At 40.5% G+C, this 18182-nt stretch overlaps 1 pseudogene; it reads right to left on the reverse strand.

The window, feature by feature from the left end:
- LOC128210437 (uncharacterized) lies at window positions 1-17031 on the reverse strand (annotated as a pseudogene).
- Window positions 17032-18182: the final 1151 nt, after the last annotated feature.

Raw genomic sequence — 18182 nt, forward strand, 5'->3', positions numbered from 1 at the left:
ATATTTATTAGTAAGTGATATGTCATGATTCTCATATATTTCAGCTATACAGATACAAACGATGTTTTAAAAAAATGAAGCAGATACTCTGCATATATATAATAGATATATTGAGAATAAGACCTCAGTTTCAGAACGTATAGACCACCGCTTCGATTAATTTTATAGTCAGTGTACAGTCAAACTGATATACAATTTGATGAAAACGGTGGACGCATCGGAACATACATTTAAATATTTTGAATATTCAATTAAATGGAACGGAATATCAGCTTATTTATATTAGCCTTTTATGTTTACCTTGCATGCAAATGGTACGTTTTAGTAATTGACGCATTCATGTCCCACAGCGCCATAATTAACATGACATGACCTGTCAATAAAAACAACCACTCGATCACCAATTGACTAATCGGCGTCCAGATACGACCAGGCGTATAAGCCGATGTTGCTATCCGCCATGACCTCCGACAAGCTTCGACAAAGCGCATGGCCAACGTTGTTTTGAACGTTAATAACGTTAGCGAGGGTAGTGAACATGTAAGCACATTAGCTTCTGGTAGGAGATACATCATAGCAGATATTCGTATACAGAACTTGCATACAAGACGTTTAAAAGGCACGATATGAATTACAAGTCTTTGTCACGCTATGTTCAAAATAGGAAATGAGACACCAGATATGTTACGATAACTAAACTCCACGACGCCAGGCACGTGAACGCGTGTCCCACGGGCGTTGCCGGTCCGGGATTCGTTTTATCCATCACGTCAGAACCGACACAGTGATGACACGTGAATAAATTGTCTGGGTCGTAACGACGCTTGATCAGCAACAGACGCTCGTAATTCTCGGTTCCCCAGAAGTCCTCTTTCCAGTATGGGTTATCTTTCCACGGCTCGTTCAAGTACATGCCGCTCCCAAAACTGCAAAATAAGACACGTGGATGATAAGTAACACTTGTCTGTTGATGCTGTTTAATAACATTTTAATAAAGGGGGTACTTTTAGTGTGATGGTAATAATTACTCTAGGGAGGTTGCAAGCACTAGTAGTACTGATACTTTTTGTGCAATACGTCATTCATGTATGTGTATGTGTGTATTATACAAATTTCAAATGTACGATACGAAGAGGGAAGCGTTTCATGCGTGTGATTTATGCGAGTGATGTATGTGCGTTATTAATGCGTGTTATTTATGCGAGTGATTTATGAGAGTGATGTATGTGCGTTATTTATGCGTGTTATTTATGCGAGTGATTTATGCGAGTGATGTATGTGCGTGTTTTATGCGTGTGATTTATGCGAGTGATGTATGTGCGTGTTTTATGCGTGTGATTTATGCGAGTGATGTATGTGCGTAATTTATGCGTGTTATTTATGCGAGTGATTTATGCGAGTGATGTATGTGCGTTATTTATGCGTGTTATTAATGCGTGTGATTTATGCGAGTGAAGTATGTGCGTTATTTATGCGTGTTATTTTTGCGAGTGAATTATGCGAGTGATGTATGTGCGTTATTTATGCGTGTTATTAATGCGTGTGGTTTTTGCGAGTGATGTATGTGTGTTATTTATGCGTGTTATTTATGCGTGTTATTTATGCGAGTGATGTATGTGCGTGTTTTATGCGTGTGATTTATGCGAGTGATGTATGTGCGTGTTTTATGCGTGTGATTTATGCGAGTGATGTATGTGCGTAATTTATGCGTGTTATTTATGCGAGTGATTTATGCGAGTGATGTATGTGCGTTATTTATGCGTGTTATTAATGCGTGTGATTTATGCGAGTGAAGTATGTGCGTTATTTATGCGTGTTATTTTTGCGAGTGAATTATGCGAGTGATGTATGTGCGTTATTTATGAGTGTTATTAATGCGTGTGGTTTTTGCGAGTGATGTATTTGTGTTATTTATGCGTGTTATTTATGCGTGTTATTTATGCGAGTGATGTATGTGCGTTAGTTATGCGTTTTATTTATGCGTGTGATTTATGCGAGTGATGTATGTGCGTTATTTATGCGTATTATTAATGCGTGTGATTTATGCGAATGATGCATGTGTGTTATTAATGCGTCCCATTTATGCGTGCTATTTCTGTGTGCAATTTATGTGTGTTATTTATGCGTGTAATTTATGTGTGTGATTTATGCGTTTGAGTTGTGTGTGTAACTTATGCGTGTGAGTTGTGTGTGTAACTTATGCGTGTTATTTGTGTATGCTATTGAGGCATAGTATTTATGCATGTCATTAATGCGTATAAATAATGTGTGTGATTCATGCGTGTGATTTGTGTGTGCTATTTCTGCGTGTGATTTCTGAGAGTGGTTTCAGCGTGTAATTAATGCGTGTGATTTGTGCGAGTGATTTGTGCGAGTGATTTGTGCGAGTGAATTATGCGAGTGATTTATGTGTGTGATATTTGCCGGTGAGATATTTATTTGTGTGATATATGTGTATGATTGTGTCGCATTTGCAACCCCACTAGTATAAATTGATCTTGTATGTCATTCGTATACGCGTTTGCTTCACGCAGAGTCACTTCTACGATATAAATGTTCCATTACTTTTTTTTCATTAGCAAAAAATTTGAGTGTAACGACAGATATAAAGTACCATTGAAGGTAATCTGAATCTTATGCGCACACTTCTCGTGCACGAAGCGTAACATCTACTATAAAAAATGGCACACCTTGACATTAGAAATATCTTCGACTATAGCGACAATAGGTCGCGACCTCGCAGTCATACATATAACGGGGACAAGGCCGGTAAAGGGCAAACTGTGTTGAGTAAATAAGTCTTAATTTCTTATTCCTTTTGCAAACGTCTGGAAGTATTCGATAAGCTCGTTGTTACCGGTCGTCTGATTCAAGAGAGGGGCCCCGCTTTCGGCGTCGGCCAGGGCAATTCCGCATGATAATGACGTCATTGTCGACCGATAGCCCGGATGTAGGGGTGTGCTCTCTAAGGAACCTTCCGTGGTTTTGCTTGTAAGATGAATGTAGCCGACATTATATGACACAGTTACCGCGCTGCGATTGCCTAAGTGACCTATCAGAAAGGTGTGACATTTGATTACTATTTTTAAATTATTAATTAATAATTCACTTCGTATTACATAAGAAAGGGTGAACGTCGTCTACGATGACAATCAAAAAAGTGATAATTATGTATATCAAAACTATATTTTCTATCTATATAATACTTTTAATAAATTTTCCCCTCCAACCTATATTTTCCTGGCATATTTGCTAACACTAATTTGTTTGTCTCAAAGCTTAACACCGTCGTCCAGCTTACCTCCCAAGAGAATCTCTGTGCAACCAATCCACAAATCTCTGGCCACCCCCACAAACAGCTGCTCCCCCATAAAGGCCCGGAATTCTTTTCCGACCCGTCCTGGCTGCAACAAAGTGCCCGCCAAATATGTACGCACGATTGGCGGGTCATTCACGTCTTTTTCGTAGTCCCAGAAATCCGTCTTGTTTGTGAAGGTGAATGGTACTTGTCTGTTAAAAATAATTTTAAATTCATGCCGAACTGGACATTAAGGAACTACGGTCTGTCGGTTCAGTATAATTCCATGAATGGAGAATAACATTTGAATAAAAGGTTCAAATACACATAAGAAATGGAAATTGACAATGGTAAGGTGGCATCATGATGATGAAGTATAACTTTGGCCATGTATTTGTTGGAACATTACGTTAATATGAAGTACATGGTTATTTACACGTCAATTCACGATCACATAAGGAAATAGAGAGGTTGCAAATCACTTCTTATGCGGATGCATCATCCAGCCATGTGTGCATTGTGTTGGCTAGCATGACATATACGATACTACGGGTAAAGTGGATTATATCAAAGTGGAATTTGTCAAAAAATAATCTCAACGCACGTGCAGCTACACGTTCAAGTAAAAGTACACACCGAGTTTCGCGACTTGTCTATTTATGATTATGTTTTCTATTTCATTATATTCCATGCCAAACATAAATAATTTATTATTTACCTTAAGGATAATAAAATAAAATGAACACATGTGTAGGTGTGCTACAGACGGGATACTTTAATCAAAGATACACTCACATACAAAGCAAATGGTTCCAAAACAAACTTCCAGTAAATTATTACTTCTGGCTTCACAGTTCTTATACATATTTCATAATGAAAAACACGCTGCTAAAAGCAGTCGTAAAGTGTCCGGAACCACTGCTGCACCCACTCTCAGACTCAACAATACTCACATTGCCATGGTAACAGAAAAATACCAATCTGAAAATATAAATATATTTTAAACAAGGTTCGAAATAATGTTTAACATATATTATTATATGTATCTGAATACATTCATAGATAATGAAAATTTGACAATTTTGCAATGTTTTCTCTATCCCGTCTGAGCGTCGAATAACCAATTCAGTTCAGTAAATGCTCGAGGAAAACTCCTGATTTACACACGAGTAACCAGACCTATACCTAATAGTACTTTAATAATCCTATACCGCAATAATAATAAATACATTTATGTTTTCTATTTCATTATATTCCATGCCAAACATAAATAATTTATTATTTACCTTAAGGATAATAAAATAAAATGAACACATGTGTAGGTGTGCTACAGACGGGATACTTTAATCGAAAGAAAAAGAACGGGGAATCTTTTACTATATGTTTTTTTAAAACAAAACAAAACAAATTATACATTGCAAGTGACTAAGAAAAAGAATTCTTTTTACATAAACATACGAATACTTCGTATAATATTATTCGTTCTACAATACACTAAATACCATTCTCGTCATATTTGTAAACAAACCATCCTTAACATGATTTCAAAATAAATGAAATAGTTTCAATACTTGTCAAATACAAAGAAAAAATGAATAATCTAAATTCCTAGATTTTTCGATACACTCATTTTGACTTGTACCGAATCTCTAACATATCTGTCCTTAGCACTCTCGGACTTCCAACGTCCATGCTTTTTTAGCAATCTCTCTGATACACCATTTGCAACCGCTGCTGTTGCCCCACCCGAACGAAACGAATGTAAACCATATTGTTTACTATCAATACCGACAGCTTTTAGATTTGTTATCAAAATTTCCCTGGCTCTATTGTAAGAAATAGGTTTTTCCGGGCAAAGAATATCCTTATTCAATTTACGAGAATATCTGATATTACAAAAAATGTAATCACATGATTTATCATTAACTTCTGCTTCAAACAGAAATTTCTCAAGGAAAGAATCTGAACAAGAACATTTTCCTGTTCTAGAAATGATCACCTTTTCGCCAGCTTTGCACTGATCTGTTTTATTAGAAGAAATAAAAATTTCTGCACAATCAGAAAAAATCTTAAGATCAGACCTTTTAATATGTGAAAGCTCACTAAATCTAAAAAAACCTGCAAAACTTACTAAACACAAGCAAATGAATCTTAAATCCAAGATATTGGTTGTATTTCCGAAATGAGCAATAAGTTTAAGCAAATCTTCTTTAGAAATTTCAGATTTTTGCTGAATCGGCCTGCCAGAATCTCGCAACAGACCATTTTTGGTAAAACTTACTAGATTTGTATAACAAGGGTCAGAAAACCCTGAAACTTTATGAGCGCACGAAATACTATAAGTAATGGCGTTCACTTTTGACGCTGACGGTGAAGAATCTTTCATGGATGAAAGAAAAAGTGCAACATGATAATCGGAAGCTGGAAGCGGTTTAAATTCATATTTTTTGCACCACTGGCAAAACGATTTAAAATAACAATTGTATTGTTTGTAAGTGTTATCTGATTTTGGCAGTTTCACCAGCGTTTGTAAATTACCATGATGTTTTTTGAGATCATCGGGCAGACATTCTTTGTGAAAATTCCTCCAATGTCCAACCTTGAATGCATCTGTCAAATGTATAATGTAATAACATAATAACACCTTTTTGTGTATAATTATTAACTTTTCCTTTCACATACACATATACCATTCAAAACATATTTCTTATAATCTTCGTGTACAGTACACGACTTCATTTGTACCAGGTACAAATGGGCACTCCGGCTCGACAGGCCGATTAATCGAAATTAATGCCGATAACGTAGGGGAAACAACCCACACACACCCATATCATGTATTTTCACAATTATCTTTCTTATACTTTTCATCGTCCTTTATGCCAAAATAGATATTAAGATCATGATCTTTATAAACGGTGCTTTTTAAACATCAAGGTATATATACAGAAAACGCTGTCTTACAATTAGCAAATACAAATTTAAAATATTTTCGCTTCCTTCATGAGCATTAAACGCTTACAATATTAAGCATAACCAGTGTAAACAACTCCAACTCAATGCTGAGTCATGTATAGTCATTACTATCTTTGATATACTTTTCCTCGAAAAGTTATACATTTCCTCTCCATAATTCATAATCGTGTGCATCACACAAGCTAAACAAAACACAACTAAGCACAATTTACTTCTTACTTCTGCAGTCTAGTATACATTAAAATACTGGCCATTACAGACGAATAGCTAGAACTTTGCTAGAGAAACGTCTAGAACTAAATACGCTATCACTCCTGCTATCAAATATTGATTGCCATTTATCAAACTCCAAAACCCCCAATACAAAATCTCTCTTCTGGCAGTTTGCTTCTAACAAAGTTGGCCAAAATGCTGCGCTAGGCCATTTAAGAACAACTAAAGTTCCATGTGCAGAACAAGCAATTAAATGAAATACAGCTCTATTTACTAGATAAATAGGCGGGACTAACCAAATATTTTCACTGGCCCAATTCTGTGTGAATGCATCGACTGCCTCAGTTTCAAAATCATGAAACTTAGAATTGAATCTATGTATTTTCCTATTACTATAATTAGCAAATCTGTCCACTGTAAACGGTCCCCATATCCTATTCATATACCCGAAAAACTGAGGTGTAACCTCCCATTCATCAGTATTCCTATATTTACTGATATCATCAGCAATCTGGTTCAAATCCCTAGGGACCCATTGAATATCGAGATCAATCTTGTTTTGTAAACAAAGTCTAAACACATTCAGAGCTAATTCCTGTAACTCTAAAATGGGGCTGCCAACCTTGATAACATGAACACAAACATGAGAATCTGAGAACCATTTCACCTTATGATTTGCTAAAGAATGTCCATACGCTCTCAGTGCCAAAAATACAGCCTTCATTTCTCGGAAAGTTGAACTTTTATCCTTGTCATCTTCTGGCCACATGTCGTGAAATACAAAACCTGGCATATTGACAATATGCGCTCCACATGCGAAACTACTAGCATCAGAATACACTTTTAGCGTATCTACAGCAGTGCATTTACCCAATTTTCTGTAATTTAAATTGTCTACATGTTCGAGCCAGAATCTAATCTCAGAAATACACGGACAGTCTATTTCTTAACTGAATGGGAAATCCCAACTAGTCCTTGAACAAATTTGAATGTACATAAATCTAGTCATGAGCCGTGCAATATTGCCAATAACCGGCATCATAGAAATTACTTTCCCGGTGCACTTCGCTAAACTCCTAGCAGAAACAATAGGAAGAGAATTTAAAAATTCCAAAAGCAACATTTTAAAATCTTCAATTCTACGTGCTGGAATGCTAATAGAGTAGTCAATGCTATTCCACAACAAGCCAATCCACTCTAGATTTTAAACCGGTAACCAGACTGACTTTTCATCATTTATAATAAGCCCTGCCTGATTGAGGCTATCTTTCACAAATATTGCATCGCGTGTAGCTAAATCGCAACTCTTGTTGGTCCCCCACCCATTATCAAGAAACATAACAATTTTGATACCGTTGAATCTCCAGAACTTAACCATTTCACGCAATGCCTTACTGAAAATAAAAGGAGCGCTCGACAAACCGAAAGCAACCACAGAGTAGCAGTAGTATTTTCCTTCTAAACTGAAACCCAGAAATGTTTTATGTTCTGGGAATATATCGATATGATAATAACCTTTAGACAAATCAAATTTGTAACAATACGAGTCTTTTTCAAAATATTCGACTCCTACTTTCCAATCTTCAAATGTCATCTTTTCCTTCTAAATATATTTATTTACTATTCTGAGATCTAAAATAAGTCGTTTCTTACCCGATTTGTTTACAGAAACACTTAAAGGACTGACTACATGAGGTGGAAAATCTGTTTGTTCTATAAAACCGTTTTTCAACATGTCATCAATAGATTCTTTAACAAATTCAATATTTGAAAGAGCTGACTGATTATTTTTTGAAAACGATGTTTCCGGCATTGAAATGAAAGGAATTTTATAGCCGTTTTCAATAACATCTATTATATCAGGGTTTGTGCCAATAGTCTTCCAATAGTGTACATTGTTTTTAAGGCTGCCTTTAACCAAAGATGTTTTGATGGGAGAATCAGATTAAAACTCAAAACAATGATATTGATTACACATATTGAATAAATACTCATCATTAAGTGGCTGAGTTTGCTCCTGTGGGCTTGACATCACGGTTGGCTGACTGGTTAAATCTGGATTGCCACTCGCACTCGCGCCGGAAGTGATCCCGCTTTCCACATGCGAAGCAGATGACTTTATCTGGCGTTCTAGAATAGGGTTGCTGGGGTTGATACTGGTCCTGATAGGGAATGTAAGTCCGAAAAAGATCCCGCATGCCCGTAGCCATGGGCCGTGAGGGGAAGATGGGCCCCGCACCGGAAGAACGTCCCGGGTATCCAAAGGTTGCCGCTGGTGCTGGCCTCCGCTCCATACGATCAGGGAAAAAAGAAAGAGAATCAGCATTTGTAGGATTACCCTTTTTAAGTTTTCTGACAGCCTTGGCTTCAGCCCTTTTGATTTTACGCTCGTCATCGCTATCAGAGCCCAATTCTGGGGTTTCATATTCTTTGACTGTGGCCCAGCCCCCAGGGGAATTGTCCGCCAAACGAATAAGTTTGTTTCTATGTTTAATTTTCCTTAGCGCTTCTTTAGCTTTTTCTTTATTTGAATCAAGGCTGTCAGAATCCACGATAAAGTGTAACAAGTTTGAAATGTCAGTATTGAACTGAAACTGAATTTTGCAGGAGGTATTCTTGAAATAAGGAATGTTATCTTTTTCCTTTTGTTTGCAACTTGTACTCGTTAGCTCTTGTTTTAATGTTGAAAGTTTCGTGTCAAAATAAGATCTGAATAAATCAAAAGCTCCAAACAAATCTCCTTCTCTATCCCCCGAGGGCCCAGGCCTATCTTTATCTCCGCTGTAACTTGCTCCAGGGTCTCTTTCATTCAAGGTCTCCGAGTCCCTGCCACGAGATGTGCAAACCGGCTCCTTGCCACGTTGTACTTCCGGTCTCCTGCTACGGTCTTCCGGCTGGATAGACTGGCCCAAGGAAATAGACGAAAGCTGCCTATGGCTAAACTCAAGCTGATCTTGATAATTTATTCCCGCAGAGTCAAATGACATCTTCCCGAAGTGAATACCAAAGATTAAGAAAAAACTCGAGATTTGACAATTTTGCAATGTTTTCCCTATCCCGTCTGAGCGTCGAATACCTAATAGTACTTTAATAATCCTATACCGCAATACTAATAAATACATTCAATGATTGTATGGTTCTGGTAGCATACCTGTACATAAACTGATTTAAATATATGAAACCGGTATGATAAACGATAAAATAGCAGAAGAAAATTATCCAATGTCTACGAGATGTTTAGAGTGGTAAATGTGTCCCTTCTTACGCTGCAGGTAGACAGTCGCCAACAGGGTGAGAGTGGTTTAGAAGTATTTATGTCCACCCCTCACACAGGATGGTGTGGGTTAGATCCCCTACTGGGTGAGAGTGGTTAAGTGGTATTAATGTCCACCTTTCATCCGGAAGGCAGTGGGGTCAATCCCTAACAGGGTGAGAGTGGTTAAATGGTTTAGGTGTTCACCTCTCACACAGGAGTGCGTGGGTTCTATCCCAAACAGGATGAGAGTGGTTTAGTTGTAAAGGTGTCCACCTCTCACACAGGGGGTAGTGGGTCCGATCCAAAACAGGGTGAGGGAGGTTTAGTGGTATAGGTGTCCACCTTTCACACATCAGGGCATGGGTTCGATCCCAAACAGGGTGAGGGCGATTTGGTGGTATAGTGTCCACCTCTCGCACAGGAGGGCGTGGGTACGATCCCTAACAGGGTGAGAGTGGTTTAGTGGTATATATGTCCACCCTCACACAGGAGGGTGTGGGTTAGACCCCTTACCTGGTGAGAGTGGTTTAGTGGTATTAATGTCCACCTTTCATACGGAAGGCAGTGGGGTCAATCCCTAACAGAGTGAGAGTGGTTAAATGGTTTAGGTGTTCACCACCCACACAGGAGGGCGTGGGTTCGATCCCAAACACGGCGAGGAAGGTTTAGTGGTAAAGGTGTCCACCTCTCACACAGGAGGGCGTGGGTACGATCTCTAATAGGGTGAGAGTGGTTTAGTGGTATAGGTGTCCATCTCTCACACAGAAGGTAGTGGGTTCGATACCAAACATGGTGAGGGAGGTTTAGTGGTATAGTGTCCACCTTTCAGACATGAGGGCATGGGTTCGATCCCAAACAGGGTGAGGGCGATTTGATGGTATAGGTGTCCACCTCTCACACAGGAGGGCATGGGTACGATCCCTAATAGGGTGAGAGTGGTTTAGTGGTATAGGTGTCAACCTCTCACACATGAGGTAGTGGGTTCCATCCCTAACAGGTCGAGAGTGGTTTAGTGGTAAAGGTGTCCATCTCTCACAAAGGAGGTAGTGGGTTCGATCCCCAATAGGGTGAGAGTGGTTTTGGTGGTATAGGTGTCAATCTCTCACACAGGAGGTATGGGTTCGATCCCTAAAAGGGTGAGAGTGGTTTAGTGGTATAGGTGTCCATCTCTCACACAGGAGGTAGTGGGTTCGATCCCTGACAGGTCGAGAGTGGTTTAGTGGTATAGGTGTCTATCTCTCACACAGAAGGTAGTGGGTTCGATCCCTGACAGGTCGAGAGTGATTCAGTGGTATAGGTGTCCATCTCTCACACAGGAGGTTGTGGGTTCGACCCCTAACAGGTCGAGAGTGATTTAGTGGTATAGGTGGCCATCTCTCACACAGAAGGTAGTGGGTTTAATCCCTGACAGGTCCAGAGTGGTTAAGTGGTATAGGTGTACACCTCTCACACAGAAGGAAGTGGGTTCGATCCCTGACAGGTCGAGAGTGGTTTAGTGGTATAGGTGTCCATCTCTCACACAGGAGGTAGTGGGTTCGATTCCTGACAGGACGAGAGTGGTTTAGTGGTATAGGTGTTCATCCCTCACACAAGAGGTAGTGGGTTCGATCCCTAAAAGGGTGAGAGTTGATTGGTGGTATAGGTGTCCATCTCTCACAGGAGGTATTTGGTGGATCCCTAAAAGGGTGAGAGTGGTTTAGTGGTAAAGGTGTCCATCTCTCACACAGGAAGTAGTGGGTGCGATCCCTAAAAGGGTGAAAGTGGTTTATTGGTATATGTGTCAATCTCTCACACAAGAGGTAGTGGGTTCGATCCCTAAAAGGGAGAGAGTGGTTTAGTGGTATGGGTATCCTTATCTCATACAAGTGGTAGTGGGTTCGATCCCTAACAGGGTGAGGGTGGTTTAGTGGTGTAGGTGTCCTCTCTCACACAGAAGGTTGTGGGTGCGATCCCTAATAGGATCAGAGTGGTTTAGTGATACATGTGTCCATCTCTTGCACAGGAAGTAATGGGTTCGATCCCTCACAGTGTGAGAATGGTTGAGTGGTGTAGGTGTCCATCCCTCACACAGGAGGTAGTAGGTCGATCTCTAACAGGGACAGGATGGTTAAGTGGTAAAGGTACTAATCGCTCACACTGGAAGAAGTGAGCTCGATCCCAGATAGGTAAAGAATGGTTTAGTGGTGTACGTGTCCACGTCTCACACAGGAGGGCGTGGGTTCGATCCCTAACAGGGTTAGAGTGGTTTAATGGTATGCGTGTCCACCCCTCAAAGAGGAAGTAGCGTGCTCGATCCCCAACATGGCCAGAGTGGTAAAGTGGTGTAGATGTCCACCTCTCACACAGGAGGTTGTAGGTTCGATCCCCAACTGGGTCAGAATGGTTTAGTGGTAAAGGTGTCCACCTCTCATACAGGAAGTAGTAGGTTCGATCCCTCACATTGTGAGAATGGTTAAGTAGTATTTATGTCCACCCCTCACACAGGAGGGTGTAGGTACGATCCCTTACAGGGTGAGAGTTGTTTAGTAGTTTTTATGTCCACAACTCACACAGCAGGGAGTGGGTTAAATCCCTTACTGGGTGAAAGTGGTTTAGTGGTATTTATGTCCACCTCTTATACAGAAGCTAGTGGGTTCGATCTTCAACAGGGTGTGAGTGGTTGAGTGGTATGGGTATCCACCCCTCAAAGAGGAAACCGTTGACTCGATCCCCGACATGGTCAGATTGGTTAAGTGGTGTAGGTGTCCACCTCTTACACAGGAGGTAGTGGGTTCGATCACCAACAGAGGTACTTTCACATGGCTTTTCAAAACTGACACCAGAACTTGTTTCTATCCAGGAAACAGAATCAAGATTCTATAATTTATCAGACTATAGTATCAGATTGTTAGATCGCGCATAATGGGATTTGTATAAACTGACATTTCTTTCCTATAAAAGAAAGATAAATGCAAGTGAACAGAGCCGCAGCTCATTAACATTAGTGTCTTATTCCTGATACAAGTGTTTCTACTTACTTGCTTCTTGCCCAGTTGACTGCAGGCTCTTATTCTTTATATTCGGATACATCCCAGGGCGCAAACTTGTTAAAGAAGAATGTTAGCAAACCCTTGTAATTGATCATGGCTTTGGAGCCGGGGTCCTCGAAAGATCCCGGAAAGTTGTTAAGCAACCAGTAGCCACCCCATGTTGGCGGCATTTTCTCCAGTAGCTGCTCAACAACTTCTAATACCTCTTCGAAAAAGTTTAACCCCAAAACGTTCATTTCAATGGCGACGAGCATACTGAAAACTACCATCTGGGACGGCATTGGGTTCAGGCGGTAAACAAAGTAGACGGCAATTCAAAATGTGCCCCCACCGCCGCCCCTAAGTGCCAAGAACAGGTCTCCGTTCTCGTGATACATGATATCGCCTTCCAGGGTGACAATCACCGTCCTGTTTTCCGTCGCAGTGGCGATCGAACCGTCAGCAAGCACCACCTATGTAAAAAGAAACTTAATATTATTAAATAACTACTTAAAGAATAAATACTGCACTGTGTCGAATTTCATTCTGTTTAGTATTTATTCCCTGAACAAAAAGCGTTTTCGTGCATGTGTTTGGTTAGGTTGTCAAAATATTTTATGCTCATGATATTGGTCTTTTGACACGCAGTACACTCATAAGATAACTTTATGTAAAAGGCACTCGGTTCGCACGATCTTTCTAAGCAGTCCGTACCTGAGCCTCTAGCAGGTTGTCAACGGCGTATCCAAGGGAACGGGACACGGGGCTGTGCCCACCACCGAGCATGTAGCCCCCCGGGGTCACTGTGTGGGCGCTGCCGCCAACCACAACACGCCCAAGCGTGTTCAACTGAAACACATTTCAAAATATCTGCATTGACAAACCATATTATTGTGAAAACCCACGGTAACGGTCTCATGTTTGTTTCAAATAGCTGACGGAGAGTGCGCAACTCACCTGGTAAGTTGTGCAAACGGACAACTACGTGTGATCCGTATCTTCACATGGTTCAGGGTTGGACAACTGCGTGAGATCCGAGCTTCCTCGTGGTTCACGAACAACTGCGTGTGATCCGAGTCTCCTTACAGTTCACGGACAACTGCGTGTGATCCGAGCCTCCTCATGGTTTATGGTCAACTGACTGTGATCCGAGTCTTCTTGCGGTTCACGGATAACTGTGTGTGATCCGAGTATCTTTATGGTTCACTTTTAACTGTGTGTGATTCGAGTCTTCTTACGGTTCACAATCAACTGCGGTTGATCCGAGTCTCCTTACGCTTAACAGCCAACTGCGCGTGATTCGAGTCTTCTTAGGGTTCTCGGACAACTGTGCGTGATTAGAGTCTCCATTCGGTTCACGGCCTACTGCCTGTGATCCAAGTCTCGTTACGGTTCACGGCCAACTGCGTGTGATCCGTGTCTCATTACGGTTCACGGACAACTGTGTGTGATCCATGTCTCCTCACGGTTCACGGACAACTGCCTGTGATCCGAGTCTCTTTACGGTTCACGGCCAACTGCGTGTAATCTGAGCCTCTTTACGGCTCACGGTCAACTGCGTGTGATCCGAGTCTTATTACGGTTCACGGACAACTGCGTGTGATCCAAGTCTCCCCACGGTTCACGGACAACTGCGTGTAATCCGAGTTTCCTTACGATTCACTGACAACTGCGTGTGATCCGCGCTTCCTTACGGTTCACGGACAACACCGTGTGATCCGAGTCTTATTTCGGTTTACGGTCAACTGCGTGTGATCCGAGTCTCTTTATTGACGGTACGCGTTCAACTGTATATTCTCCGAGTATTTTAAAGGTTAACGGCTAACTATGCTTGATCCAAGTCTTCTTACGTTTACCGTAAACTGCGTGTGATCTAAGCCTCCTTACTGCTCACGGTGAAATATGTCTGATCCAAATCATCGTACCGTTCACGGCCATTTGCTTGCGATCCGAGTCTCCTTACGGTTATTGCAAGTTATGCAAGTTATTGCATTTGAAAACTGCATGGTTCAATTATATACAGATCATAATGCATATTGTTCAGTTGTCCACCAAGCATTTTGAACGGTAAAGCTGTATTTTACAAATCTCCATATCATTTTGCATTGAAAGCTGCATGATTAAATTATCTACAAAAACTTATTGCATGGAGAAACTGCATCGCTTTAAATAACGAGAACGTATTGCATGGTAAACCTGCGTGGTTAATTTATCTATTAGATTTATTGCATAGCAAAAAATGCACGATTCTAAAACCACCAAATATATTCCATGCTCAAACTGCATGTTTCTAATAGCTATCAGACTTAATACATGGTAAAACTGCACGGTTCTAACCTTCTCGTATATCTCCTGCCATTGTATCCCGGTCTGCACCTTAACCGTGCCATGTGGGCTCCTCATCGTGCTCAGGTCTATCTCCATCTCGTCCATCTCAGACAGGCTTACGAGGAAACTTCCCTCCCACGTGGAGCGGCCCACATAGTCGTGTCCCGAGCTCCGTACTGTCACGTGTAAGTTGTATTTCCGGGCGAACTGCACCGCTTTCTGGATGTCATCAGCGTTCTTCACCACGGCGATCAAATTTGGGTACCTGTGTACATGAATATATGCATGGTGGTAACTTAGTCGAGTGTATAACACGATATAAGGTTAGATACACGATAGGCTGCTACACTACTTGTACATGTTCGTGTAGACTACTTTTTGAGTGCTACCTAATCAGATACGTGTTTTTAAATGTACATGTAAAACGTATTCCCTTTTTCTCGAAAGTTCCTTAGCTTTTTAAGGAGTTTTTAGGAGTTTTTTGACTGAGCAAATAGCCCGTATCATGATTGAACTATATAAAAACTAATTGTTATTATCATGAAGGTAATTAATGGAAAATTACCGGAGAAGTACGGATTGTAAGAACGCTAACCGAAGTGGCTGAAATAATGGTATGCTAAATCTCTTGTTTCTTTAAGCAGTATTATATTTTGGACAGCGTTATTTGGCATTTCCGTTTCTGTATTTGGCTGTACGACTTTGCCTTTAATGTTCAAAAAATAAAATGTAAAAGTGAAACTCGTTCTTAACAAAAGTGGGGTAATTAACATAAAAACAACATTCATGTGTTGATTTTTTTATGATTATTTTATCGATGTCGGTTGTATATAATAATGCACCGGCATTTTCAGACTTAGTACCCTCAATGTACAACTAATTTCAAAGGTCATTCCTAGCGTGACTAAATTATGCTGTCTACAAATAACAGAAAAATGAGCTCAAGGGTTAAATATTGTAGATATGCTATGTGATATGTGCATGAAATGGGCAACGGTGTTGTACATATAAGGGCATTATAAACCGTTGACCTCTATTCAACGGTGTTGTACATATTAGGGCATTATAAACAGTTGACCTCAATTCAACGGTGTTGTACATATAAGGGCATTATAAACAGTTGACCTCTGTTCAACGGTGTTGTACATATTAGGGCATTATAAACAGTTGACCTCTGTTCAACGGTGTTGTACATATTAGGGCATTATAAACAGTTGACCTCTGTTCAACGGTGTCGTACATATTAGGGCATTATAAACAGTTGACCTCTGTTCAACAGTGTTGTACATATAAGGGCATTATAAACAGTTGACCTCTGTTCAACGGTGATGTACATATAAGGGCATTATAAACAGTTGACCTCTGTTCAACGGTGTTGTACATATAAGGGCATTATAAACAGTTGACCTCTGTTCAACGGTGTTTTACATATAAGGGCATTATAAACAGTTGACAACTGTTCAACGGTGTTGTACATATAAGGGCATTATAAACAGTTGACAACTGTTCGACGGTGTTGTACATATAAGGGTATGATAAACAGTTGACAAATGTTCAACGGTGTTGTACATATAAAGGCATTATAAACAGTTCAATGGTGTTATTCATATGTACGGACAGTATAACCTGTGTACCTCTGTTTAACGGTGTTGTACATATATGAGCATTGTAAACAGTTTACCTCTGTTCAATGGTGTTGTACATATGTGCCTGTTTACTGTACTCTGGGTAGCTTGACAACAGCAGGTCCCGTTCATATCATGGTTGAGGGCGGCCATGTCCATCTGAGAGGGGTAGCATTCATCACTTGGGCAGCATCGCTCCGAGATTATGTTGTGAACGCTACCTTGTTCCCTGTCATGTCCATCGCTAGTCACACCCAGCCCATCAAGGCAACACTTGCCAGCAAGGCTAGCACTGAACTGCAATAGGAGATACCATATTAACCGCATACTTTAAATAAAACAAGAATCGCTCGGTGATGTTGTGCACGATACCATGTTCCCTGTCATGTCCATCGCTAGTCACACCTCAGCCCATCAAGGCAACACTTGCCAGCAAGGCTAGCACTGAACTGCAATAGGAGATACCATATTAACCGCATACTTTAAATAAAACAAGAATCGCTCTGTGATGTTGTGCACGATACCATGTTCCCTGTCATGTCTTTCGCCGGTCACACCCCAGCACATCAAGGCAACAGTTGCCAGCAAGGCTAGCGCTGAACGGCAATAGGGGGATACTTAATTGACCGCATACATAAATATATGAATACATGCATCGCTCAGGGATGGTGTAGTGCACGACACATGTTCCCTGCCTTTTCCTTTTCTCGTCTTGTTCATTGATCGTCACACCCCAGCTCTCTAGTGTAACACTTGCCAGCACAAGCGATGAAGTGCAGTAGGAGATACTTCGTTGGTCACAGACTTTAATTCATAAAAATAATCATCGCGTGGTGATGGAGTAGTGCACGTAACCATGTTCGATGCCTTTCCCACACCCAAGTCAACTAGGGTAACGGGAAAACAACTGGCTATAAAAAGGCTATCGAGATACAGCACCCGTAAAATTCGAGTTCGTTCGGACATTGAACACTGCCCTTCATGTCTGATGCCTTGTTCACGCCCCGGTTGTGCTCCGGACTACATAGGCAAAGGGCAACACTGGCTAGCAAAGCTACCAACAAACAGCATATATACATGTAGGATCTGCATTAACAGTGAACACTGCCTTGTCCATGTGTCGGCTACGCTTTAGCACATCATATGAGATGATCAAAGGTTTGCCCATTAAAGGCGCTCAATATAGGATAATGCAAAACAAAAATTCTATTTTAATGTAGAGATAAAAAATATGAGCGATATTTTGGCGCCATTTTAGCTTGGACATTTGTGGCCACGTAGCTATTAATTAAAAAAGGTAATATTATTTTTATCTGTACACAAATCATATGTTGTTGTTGTTTTGATCGTTAAAGGTCAAATGAGCAAAACATGATTATGCATAACAATTAAAAAATCACAACTTGCATAAACCTTTCTTGTGCGCCTTTAAAAGAATAAGCAAATGTAATTATGAGAATGGCAATATTGCTAAAATC

This window comes from Mya arenaria, chromosome 12, assembly GCF_026914265.1.
Source record: "Mya arenaria isolate MELC-2E11 chromosome 12, ASM2691426v1".
Classification (NCBI taxonomy): Eukaryota; Metazoa; Mollusca; class Bivalvia; order Myida; family Myidae; genus Mya; species Mya arenaria.